The sequence below is a fragment of the Amphiprion ocellaris genome, chromosome 1 (genome assembly GCF_022539595.1).
Source record: "Amphiprion ocellaris isolate individual 3 ecotype Okinawa chromosome 1, ASM2253959v1, whole genome shotgun sequence".
Taxonomy (NCBI): Eukaryota; Metazoa; Chordata; class Actinopteri; family Pomacentridae; genus Amphiprion; species Amphiprion ocellaris.
The window spans coordinates 7512123-7524098 of record NC_072766.1 but is presented as its reverse complement, the minus strand read 5'-3'; positions in this window follow the sequence as shown (position 1 = coordinate 7524098).

Below are 11976 nucleotides of genomic sequence, written 5' to 3'. Positions count from 1 at the left end.
AGTTTTGTAAACTTCCGTTTTTTGTATTTGTAGAGTTAGAGTTTTAGTAGTTGGTTAAGTTCTGTTCCCCCCAGTTCAGTTCCCCACTAATGTATTGGTTCAATTGTTGTTTAAATAAATCTTTCAGTTATTCACTTGTCAGCCAGTTCTGTGTGTCTGTGCTTGGTGTCTCCTGCTTCCCCCACCGTAACAGTTTGACAAAGCTGCCAGATCATCACTGGCCCTTAGCAGACAGACTGAGTCACAAAAGGTACTTCAAAAAGTTGTCTGCCTTGGGGGCATGACTCCCATTTTGGGGCATATCTTTATATTATAAAGTCTTATATGACTATCCACAAAAACTCAAATGTTTGATGCGATCAAAGAAAGAATGACAGGAAGGCTTGAAGCTGGCATGCTGTCGCTTCAGGACAGTGCATCCGTCCACATTGCACAGGTGGCAAAAGCCACTAAATGTGATTTTGAACTGTTGCCCCCATGCACCTTGCTCAACCACCTGTGCTGTGTAGCAGCATTGTCCTGAAGCAACAGCAGACCAGATCGAAGCTTTCCTCTCCTTGCAAAGAAATAATGATATAAAGCTCTGTAGTATACAGGTCAAACCCCAAAATGGGAGTTATGTCCCTTGTTTCTGGGTGAGGCCAAAAAATTTTTGAAGCCCTTGTAGCTGACAGCAAGTGAAAGTATGGTAGAATAGCATAAGAGGTTCCTGATCCTACAGATAAAATGGAAATTTGCTGTTAAGAGGAAGGATTAGCAATCGAAAATAACCCCAGATTACTACTGGTGTGGCTTTTCGGTTTAAAGAAGGTACTGAGGGCAGATATGGTTGTCGACTTCGCATCAGAAGGAGGAGTTAAAAGTTTTGAAGTGCAGGTTTAAGGTTAGAATAATATTTTGTAAAATGTGCAACAACTGCAATAGCTGCACATGTCAGTATGTATCAATATAAATCTGTCTAATACCAACATGCTTCATAACTGAGCGTTGCTTGGATAATGTGATGCTTTTTTTTTTTTTTTTTTTTAAGCAATTTAACAAATTACAAGTCTAGCCTAACACAAAGGAGCATGTACTCTGTTAACATTTAGCAGACATTTTGACTTACAATTTGAAAAGCACAGGTTTTACATTTTGCTTTGTGCAATGACAGCGTGACAATGGTCCACCTGGCACAAAATCAGAATGTTCAAATCAAGAAAGCTAAATAGAACTCAACCAAAATGGTTAGTTTTATTATTTTTACTTGTAATTGTTCTGCTTTGACATCTATAAAAGACACATATCACCTCACACTTACAAGCTTTTCTTGAGCACAGACTGATTATGCAATGCCAACATCTGAAATACTCATCTACAAATATAGATGAAAAAACCACATGACAGGACAAAACATTACTATTAAATCCACTGTTAAACCTGGCATTGTTATGTCTCTGATTGTCAGAGATTTAGCTGGTATTCTAACAAACCCACTAAAGATTTTCAGTACATTTTGTTTTATATTTGAATGTTCTGTAGAAAGGGAGAAACAAAAGTGTAATTTTTTCATAACGGCTCTGTGAAAGAAGTAAAATTAGTTTGCCAACTGAGATGATAGATTGTGTCAAGATTTGAGTGAAAATATTTACATGTCCAATTATTTGAGGGGAGATTACGATGCAAGACGCCAAATTTCAGCTTCATTCTCTCCACTAAAACACCAGATTACTGAGGAGGTACTCTTTTGTATGCTAATGCATTTTAGAGGAGGCTGAGCTGTTATTGTTCAAGGCTAAATTAAAGACCACTGCTTATGAAATCAATCCCTTTCTTCTTCAAAAAAAAAATAAATTTGTGCCTAAAAACTAATGAACTCAAATAAACCATATTTAAACCAGGCTCTTTTCTGTCTTGTCTTTGAGCTAATTTGCATCATCTCAATACTTACTCACTTTTCTCACCTGTTTTGCTTCTGTCCTTTGTTCTCACCTATTAACGTAATATTCTTTTAGAAATTGCTTTGAGCGTTAAAAAATCATCTGTGCTGTATTTTAAGATTTAATTTGGAACTAGGAGTTAAACAGTCAAACTGAATGAAAGGTCTTACTGTAACAGACTGCATGTAACACCACAGATGACAAAAATAAGACGTTTTGTCACATAAATGTAAGCATACAGCCCTCATGTATATTTATGTATTAGTATGAACTCTTTTTAAAAGCTGTGGCATCTGTCTGTCCATCATCATGTTTTCCTTTAACATGCGTGTGTTAGCAGCAGATTACAGAGCCTGGATTCTAGAAATTTAATGAAATGTAAATACTCGGTACCCCTCAAGATAAAACCGCCAGCAGCACCAGCAACAAGCAGCAAGATGAACTGCAGGGAAAAAAAAGAAAACAGGCAGAATAACGGGTAGCGTCGAGCTTTGTCAAGCACAGTTGAGATTAATGTATTTACTGTTACCTGTAATCTAGCAGCCGTCAAACCTGGCTAAGTGTCACATTTTGTCAGGGAAGGCAGCAGAAAGCCTGGTAGACAGAAAAGAGAGAAACAAAAAAAAAAAAGCTTACTGCAATGCCACATTCAGTACATCTTAGTAGCTCCCCCCAAACATCCATTTATTCATTTTCACATGACAATATCAATGGGGACAACGCGAAACGGCTTCACATCTGAACCAGAATTATTCATTATAATCTCTCTTTCTGTCTGTACAATTATTTATGTGCTTCAATTATGGATAAAGCAGTGTGAAAGGGCCAAACTCCAGATGAAATACAAAAAGTGTATGGATTTCAAAGACAGAGCTGGTTTTTTTTTGTTTTTTTTTTTTTTTTGGTTGTGGGATCCGCTTAATAATTTGAGATTGCTCTTGGCAAAACCCCTGTGTCTGCAAAAATAATTCATTCTATTTCACTGTAGTGCTGCAGAAATACAGCATGAGAGCTTTAACTGCATTTGATCCACTGGTATTTTTTTTTCCAAATTAATGGAAATTATCTGTTCCATGCTTTATCATTGTATTTAGAATGTATGAATAACTGTCACACAACTGGACAGTTTCTATAATTTTTTGATCAGTATATGCTTTTGCTGCTTTAGCAAATGACTGCTTTAATGCAGTCCTGAGACAGTGTATGGTAAATTTTGTAACACTTAAAATACCATTTGGATACACACTGTGATTCAAGTTAAGGATATAAATTAGTAGCTGAGTGGCTCACACAGGCTCCTAAATTGGAAATACTCTTAAATGCTAAGGTATACTAGTATTAAAACACATTATATAATGTATATGTAATGTTTGCCTGTTGGCAAAACAAGATTAGCCTTTTAAAAGCATACAACATCTTCTCTGCTGTTTTGGTCTTGATCTAAGTGAATTACATGTGCCTCATACTCCCTTTAAAATGTGTACATAAAATATAAGTGGAAAAAGCATACCACTGCTCCGTGCGAATACAACACCAACCAGAAAATCACCATGTAAAGCTACCCTGAGCTAATTAAACTTTAACAGCACATTACCTGACAACGTGAAGTTGGATCTCGCTCTATTTTTCCCACATCGTCCTCACGTTAAAATGTCTTTTTTCCTGCTCTCATTAACACAGTCGCTGAGGCACACAAGTTGTGGAGGATCGCTGCAATTTGTGTCAGAAGTTGCACAGCTACTCAGTTATAACAGTAATATTTTTAGGATTATTGTAGCATACATTCAGCACGTCATTCTGCTGTTCATTGCAAATCAATGTCGATAAATCCCCTGAAAATCATTGGTAGAAAGGTTCTTCTTGTATCATATCTGCCAGACCATGGAGACCACAGCAAGGATAACTAACTGACTAACCTGTTTATGTCCACAAAGCATGCATACAAATAGACCATTTTCACAGCAGAAAAATTTTGACATGTTAAAGCAGGACATGCACAGGTGTATTTATGTTAGCTGCATTCCACTTAGGGGAGGTAACGCAAATGTGCATTGCTGGTCCATTGTTATGGATGACTGGGACACTAAATGGAACTGTGTCTTCATGGATGCTATTGATTTCACATGTGCTTTTCCTGCTGTAACAAGTCAAAATGCAAGTCATTTGAATTTTCTATGAGTAAGGGACCACAGGGACAAACTTTAAGACTTTAACAGTCTTAAAGTTATATTCATATTGAAAAGGAAAGTTTGAAAAAATTACAGTTTTTTTGGTCGACAACTAACTTAGCTTAGCATTAAAACAGGAAGTAAGAGGAACAAGGAAGTAACTCCTTGTAATCATGTTGTTTCTATGAGATAGCTAGACAACATAACAGCTCATCGGGTGCCATTAGGCCAATATATGCATATTTTTTTTGGCTGTTGTTTTTGTCTTTAGTCACAAGGTAGTCCCAGACTTTATACTAAGCTAACCTAGCCATTCACTACTTGTAGCTTCACACTTGACACACAGACCTAAGAATGTCTGCAATTTTCTCATCCAGCTCTTGGCAAGACAGAGAACAACATACTGTTCCTTTAAAACAGTGTTCACTTTATTAGACAAAGCATAATGAATTTCATTTGTATCGGTTACCGTCTCCTTAAATAGAGATAACAGTCGTATATAATCTAATATTGCTTTCTGGACAAACGTTCAAAGATTTTTTAACACTTGTTTAATTAACTGCAATCTATGAGCAAAGGAGCTTCTCTGTCAGATAAAGAGACGTGCAACAGGAGCACTTGTATAATTTTATGTAATACTATACCACTGCAATAAATACCTCTGTGAAGTCCTAATTGTCACAAAAAGACTGTTGAACACAACAGATCTGACGAGACTGATGCCTTTTAATTGTCCTTCACAACTCATAAAACTCCATGTTGCCTGTGAAAGTAGGGTGCTGACTGTAAATATTAAGGTCTGAGGACATTGTTAATGGATTCTCTGATGACACATTTCATCCAGGCACGGATTGTAATTGCTTTTTACATGACAAGTAATAGTGTGAGGGCTTTGGAGACGGCGAAAAAGTCCCTTGAAAATAGAGACCTATGAAATTAAACCTTGGTTTTTCAATTTTCACTCCCACAAGAGTTGAGCAATTAAATGGATTTAACCCAGTACTGTATAATAAGACATAAATAAGTTTTAAAATTAAACTCGTGTCACATTTTCTTTTGGACTTTTTGATAGATAGATAGATAGATAGATAGATAGATAGATAGATAGATAGATAGATAGATAGATAGATAGATAGATAGATAGATAGATAGATAGATAGATAGATAGATAGATAGATAGATAGATAGATAGATAGACTCTCACAACACACCAAGACACTCACCAGAGTCTTCTTTCTTATAATATTGATATGACCTTGGTCAGCAGTGTTTGTTGTCACTAAACAGCTCATTTGAAGCCTACAGTTCACAATGATTCAAGTGTTCCAGTGTCTTTGTTGCACAATCCTTCATTGGACCAATTATCGATATAAAAATAATCTTTGTGGAACCATATTTCTGCCTAACTGTGCCCTTTGTAATAATGTGCAAATTTGCTCCTACTGGTTCTTGTTTCAAACATTGGAGGTTTTAAAATACATTTCCCCCTCCCACTGTCTTTCTCCCCATCTCACTCTGCTGTCTTTCTCTCTCTGGATTTAGGATAAAGACTGAATTACACAGCAGAACAGTCCTGGATAGCAAAGACAGAGATTACCCTCCCTGATCTTTCTACAGACAAGAAATAGTTCGGTGCAAAACCGTCCCCGAGGGCCTTGCCACCTCAGTACTGACAGACTGCGCATTAGCATGCATCAGAGAAGAGAAAGAAAACGGTTTCATCCTTTCTGACCCACCACTTGACTCGAGAAAGAAAGGAATCTAGGGAGCCGATGCACTGGATGTTAGGCCTGTCACCAAGCTGATCTGTACTCTGGGGGAGAAGAAGTAGAAGAAACAAGGTTCTGCATTCTGCCATGTCAGAGACTCCAGTGTCAACAGGTACAGCACGCTGCCCTTTTTTCCAAATGACAAGAGAAAACTAAAACGGTTTAACTCTCAAAGCAGCCTGGATTTGTCAGCTCTGAAAATACAGCATTTGCAGGAAGTGTCGAGGCTTTTGTTTGATACTTGGGAATACGGGAAAATTACGAAAAATACACATTTTCAGGCTCAGTCTTTACCAAAGTTTAACTTCTTAGCAGTTGTCATTTATTAAGAATAACCAACATCTGGATTACTAGCTGTCAAACAGGGATCCATCCATTCTTCTCCACAATCGCCCATTTTACAGTTTGAACGAAAAGAACAAACTGATTAATCGATCAGTGGTAAATTAAGTAAATTAACTGACAGCTATGCACATTATTGATCAGTCCTTAGGTCATTTATCAAAAAGTTAAAACAAGTCATTGTCTTCTTGCTGTTTGCAGGAATGTAAACGTACATTCACAAGTGGACTTGATACTATTTCAAGGTACTTGCACATGGGTATTTAAATTTTTTGCTACTTTATCATCTACAACCCAACAGAAAATTAGCTAGAAACTAACTTTACATGCAAAACACATAAAATATGTTGCCTTTAATCATAAACTACCCATCATATGAAATAGTTTAAATTGACAACATTAAAATATTGCGTACACTTGAAGGCATCAGTGGAACAAGTCCAGTATTCTATACTGTATACAGCACACAGAGCTTGCTTGCAAACGGTATTAAATAATAATATATTTAAGTACATTTTGCTGCTGATACCTTTGAATTTCAGAGACACATGAAATCATGCATCTTATTTTATTTTTAATAGAGTGGTATTGCTCAGTTTTACAAGATGTAAATACTTTCATCACTGCTCTGTTTTAGCCTTGGTCTCCAGGTAACTGTGTTAAGCATTTATTTTTCACTATTTCTTAACATTACACATAATAAATGGTTGATCAGTTAAATGCTGTCTCCAGTAAATGTCAGATGCAGCTATAGGATACTTGCTCTGTAAGAAAAATAGAAAGAGAAGGATTCATGAACTGTTCTACAACATTTTGTATGATACAATCTAATTACCTGAGGAGTGCCTTAGAAGGTACTGTATATAAAGAATAACATGTCTTCATCTGCTGCTGTTTGTATTTACATCCAGTTCTATCCAGATCAGTAAAATTTATTGTTATTTCCACCATTTCCTCCTCTGGATTTAACCCTTTTTCAACAGCAGCTCACGGTGAAAAATAATACATGCTCTGGTCTCCTTCAGCAGATTTTCCATTCCTTTTTAAAAACCCATTTCAAACAATTTTCTGACTTGGTACCATGAACATCAAACATTCACTTAGTGTTATCTTCAGGTGTTTTGTGTGTCCTTAACATTCGCTGTAATATTCATTATCTTTGAAGTGAGATTCACATGATGTGCCTGTGATGTTTCATGAGCGCCCTGTTCTTATTTGCACCTTTCTTAGAAATGATCACAACAATATCATTGCCTGTAGCTAAAAATACCACCTCCTCTTCAACCTCTGTCATGGTGCCATTTCTTATCATGTTTGCTTTTGTTGGCAAAGTCGTGTTCAAAGTGCCATCCAAGACCCTGATCTTCTCAATGTCTCATTCGTATAAGCTGCTGCTTCACTGCCTAATTAAAAGGCATTAATAATGTAACGGCTTGTGTCATAAATGGAACTGGCAGTACGTCTGCCCTGGATGCAGATAGAGGATGTGTCAGAACTCAGTCAGGAACTGATGTTAAGCAGAACACCCACTTTGCACCAGAGAACTATGGGAAAGTGAAAGTGGGTGGCAGTTGGAAGACGGAGATATTAGGTACCGATGTGCAGCAGAGGAAAAATATTGGGGAGTGAGATTTAAGCATGACTTATGTGATCTGAAAAATGTAAAATTTTGAAGGTTGGCTTCTCTGGCAAATGGGTCAGTGCCCATGGGGGGGTGGCTGGGGTGGGATGGTCTTGCTAGTGGCAGCCATATTTGTGTGAGCGGCAATAAGTAGGTCAGCAAATAAAATGGAACTCATCTCTCATAGCCTCATTGAAAATGATGGTGGCAGTGCAAAAGCTGGTGCACGGACAGAAAATACGATTATGACTTATAACTACAAAACACTACCAAAGCATATAAATCAAGCCACATGTTGCTAATTTTGTGTTTTTAGCCGTAAGGTGTAAATAAGGAGAAATTTAACTAAATCTTCTCTTTACTCCAAAACCAGAAGGCCTTTAGTGCGCATGTCATTTTTCACATTTTAAGGATTAAGGACAATATCCTCTCACTGTGAGCCAATTTAGCCCTCTGTTGTGTTGCCGCACCCTCTGCAATATTACATTGTGTGGCCAGATACCAACTGACCTTCCAATAACAGTCGTGGGGATAAAGACGATAAAGATAAAGAGGAACAACATCCCTTTCAGCAGACTTCAAGCACATCAGGAAGGAGGATCTGCTTCTAGTGTTGTTTTGTCACAATCTCGGCTCTGAAAATGATCAAAGTTGAACCATATTTGTTCTGTTATTGTTTGGACACAGTTGTAAATACATTTATTCAGTTCACAGAAAAACCACAAACTGATTTTCAGGGCATTTATTTACACCCCAGTCATCATTTCAGATCAGATGTTAATTCAACATTTTTATTGTCCCAAGCAATGTTCCCTGTAATTTTTCATGAGTCTGAGCAAACACACAAACTCCCTGAGCGTCCCTTGGACCACTGTGAGCAACATCAGACGTGTGCACTGTGGTCACACCAGCATCACATCCATTCAAGTTACATGGTTCATTAAAAGAATCAAATTACAGCATTTACATTTCTGTTAAAACACTTTGTCAACAGGAGCCAGTTGAAGGCTGCAGTGATTTTAGTGACACTACAATGTATAAGAGTGAAGTTATTGAATATTTGTCTCTCTTTACTGTTACAGCGGTTTTGCAAATTGCAGACGGACCCTGTTCACTCCATAGACACCAATGTTATTCCTGTAGCTTGAAAGACAGCTACTTTTGATAAAACTGGGCTTGTAGCACATTGTCTGCCTTGCAACAATGGGAAAGAGGCACCGTTTATGTTTTGACAACCTATATCTAATGAGTTATTGATGCTGGAAGTCCCAATCTGTGAATATCTTTCCAACTTTACTGAACTTGGGGCCACTACCACCTAAGGAGTGATATATTTAATTCTGAAAAAAGCATTTAGCCATACTTAAAGCTTTAAGTGCTTTATTAACACGGAACTAAAAATTTTGTATTGTTTTATTATCACAGGTTCTGTCTGAAAAGAGGTGGCATCATTTTAAACAGTGAAATCAAACTAATAAAATGTAATGACCAACCAGTGAGCAATACTGGATTCTGCAAAAACATAAACAACTTTTCTTTTAAATCTAAATCTTAACACAGTTAATGTATTAACTTATTTTTGTGTGTTTGCATGAATTTATTGATTTATTTAGTACTGTTAACATATCAGAGTTCTGAGTGAATGTTTCTTAAGATATGCAAAGGCCATTTATTGATTACATATAGGCTGTTAAATGTTTATTAAAAACTAAAAAGCATTTAAAAAAAAAACAACTTGGGCATTTATTGAGTCACTAAAATACTGTAGAGTACAGACCACATCAGCATGATTATAAGCATCCTCTGGTAAATTAACAACCAGATACTGATGTCTCTCACCATATGGACTTCAGGAGATGACTGAGGGATGATAAACTGTGACCTACTGGTTGGGTTCTCTCTGTTCTCATGTTTCTTACATGTTTGTACCCTGACAGCCGGGTCCTAATGTTTTTTGAGCAACACACCATACTATGACATTTTTACAATGATGATTCTACTATGGAACCAGTTTGACATGTTCAGGTGTTCTTTGTGTGAAAACTCAGAGATTTCAGGGATCAGAAGGTGGTTTTCAACTTTCTTTGTTAACTTTCTGTTTCAACTTTAAATTAAATTTCCTTCACTAACCCAGCCCTCTGGACTTCCAGTAAGCTGTGTTCCTATTGGCTGTCCAGGTGGCTGCTTGGTGTTATCAGGAACACCTGAGCAGCTCAGTGTCTTCCTGCTTTATTTAGCTGCAGACAAACATTTCCTCTGCTTCTCTTCACCACAGAACCGGGTTTGGTTCCGTTGCTTCAGTTTGTTCTTTAGGCGTTGGCTTGCAGCTTCCAGCAGTAAAATAGGCTTTAATGTGTTTCTTGGTGTGTTTTAGGGCTTTGTACTGGATAGTTGTCTTGGTAAAGGTGGTTCTTTAGCCACAGTTAACACACGGTGCTAATGTGTGCAGTGATTAGTGGATTTGGTACAGCTGAGTTGTGTCTTTATCTTGGCTGTAGTGAGTCTTTAGAGGTTTTTGGTCAGACACATTCTGTATTCTTGTTTGAGAACCAACGTTGGTTGTCCAGAAGGTAAGAGTTCCTGTCCTGATTCTCTGTTCTCAGAGGTTCTCTGGTAGGCTGCAGGAGACTTTAGCGTTTGGGTTGTACTAGTTTGGTTTTTGTATGGTTTCATTTGGACGACTATCTTGAGACCCCTCCATGTGGTTTAGTGAGGTTTACTGCAACAGTTCTACATAGCAACCTGCAGCAGAAGAGACTTTGAGAGTTTTTAGGAAGTTCTGGAGACCAGACTTTAGAGCAGCAGAAACATTTGTCAGCAGTTTGAGCAGGAGAAGATGAGCTTCAGAGTAGAAATGAGACAGAAACCTTCTTGACCCGTGTGGTGAGGTCCTGTACAAGAGTTTGAGCAGGTTGTGAAGAGTCTGTAGTTCTTTGGTCTGAAAGCACAAGAAGAGTCGACTCATTAAAGGAGAAAACAGGAGATATTGTTGGTTCTTCTGTCGCTCTGCAGTTTCCTTAGACTGAATCTCAAGTTTATATTTTAAATGATTTCCCATGTGAGCCAAAGAAGACTTCAATAAACTCCCTCCATCCCCTGGACACAACATATTTTATTACCATGTTAAATCTTTTTATTTGTTTTTGAGTTTTAATCAGAGTTTTAGCATAGTTTTTTCTCTTTGCTTGTTTTGTTTTGTGATCTGTGTGAAAGATGCTAAACAAATAAAGTTGAATTGATAAACTGAATAATTGACTAACTCATGACTGTGACAACAGAAGTATTTTCATTGTGATTTAAGGGTTTGTTTCATTTTTAAGGTTGGGGTTAAAATCTTGACAGAAAAAAAAAGATTAAAGAAATAAACTACAGTAAAAAAGCAATTAAATCAAAGGAAAAAACTTTTAATACAATAAAACTTTTAAAAAGAAAATTAAACATTAAATACAATTAAATTATATTAGACAAAATATTTAATTAGATAATTAAATGGAAGATACAAAGCATGTAATTATGAAATTAAACAAAATTTTTTAAACACAAATATTAAACATTAAAGATGAAATATTTTAGATAATTAAACATTTAAAAAATACAATTAAACAAGAATATTACACATTTAGAAAAATACAAAACATTTAATTAGACTATTAAACCTTTACAAGTCAAAACATTTAATTAAAAAAGTAAATGTTTAATTAGAAAATTAAATCTTAAATACAATAAAACTTTAAATAGGAATTAAACAGAAAATACAATGAAGCATTAAAAAAAGAAAATTAAACATTAAAAGGTGGTAAAACATTTATAAAGAAAAACCTTAACAAAGATTTAATCGAAAAATTAAACATTGGGAAAGAAAAGGAAATTTTTCAAAAAAGCCGATAAAACATTTGAAAAAACAACAATTAAACATTAAAAAGACAAAACATTTTGAAATCAGATCAGACATTAGAACAGAATAAAAGGTGAGAAAAGAGCAAAACTAAACATTTAAGAAGAATCAAACTAACGATAAAACCTTTGAAAAGACACCAATTAAACTTTAGAAGATCAAATTAAACAGAAAAAACAATAAAATGATCAAAAGAGCAAAAACAGATAAAGTGTTTTCTAGTCTGAAATGAAAACATCAAGTTGTTTCTTCAAACATTTCC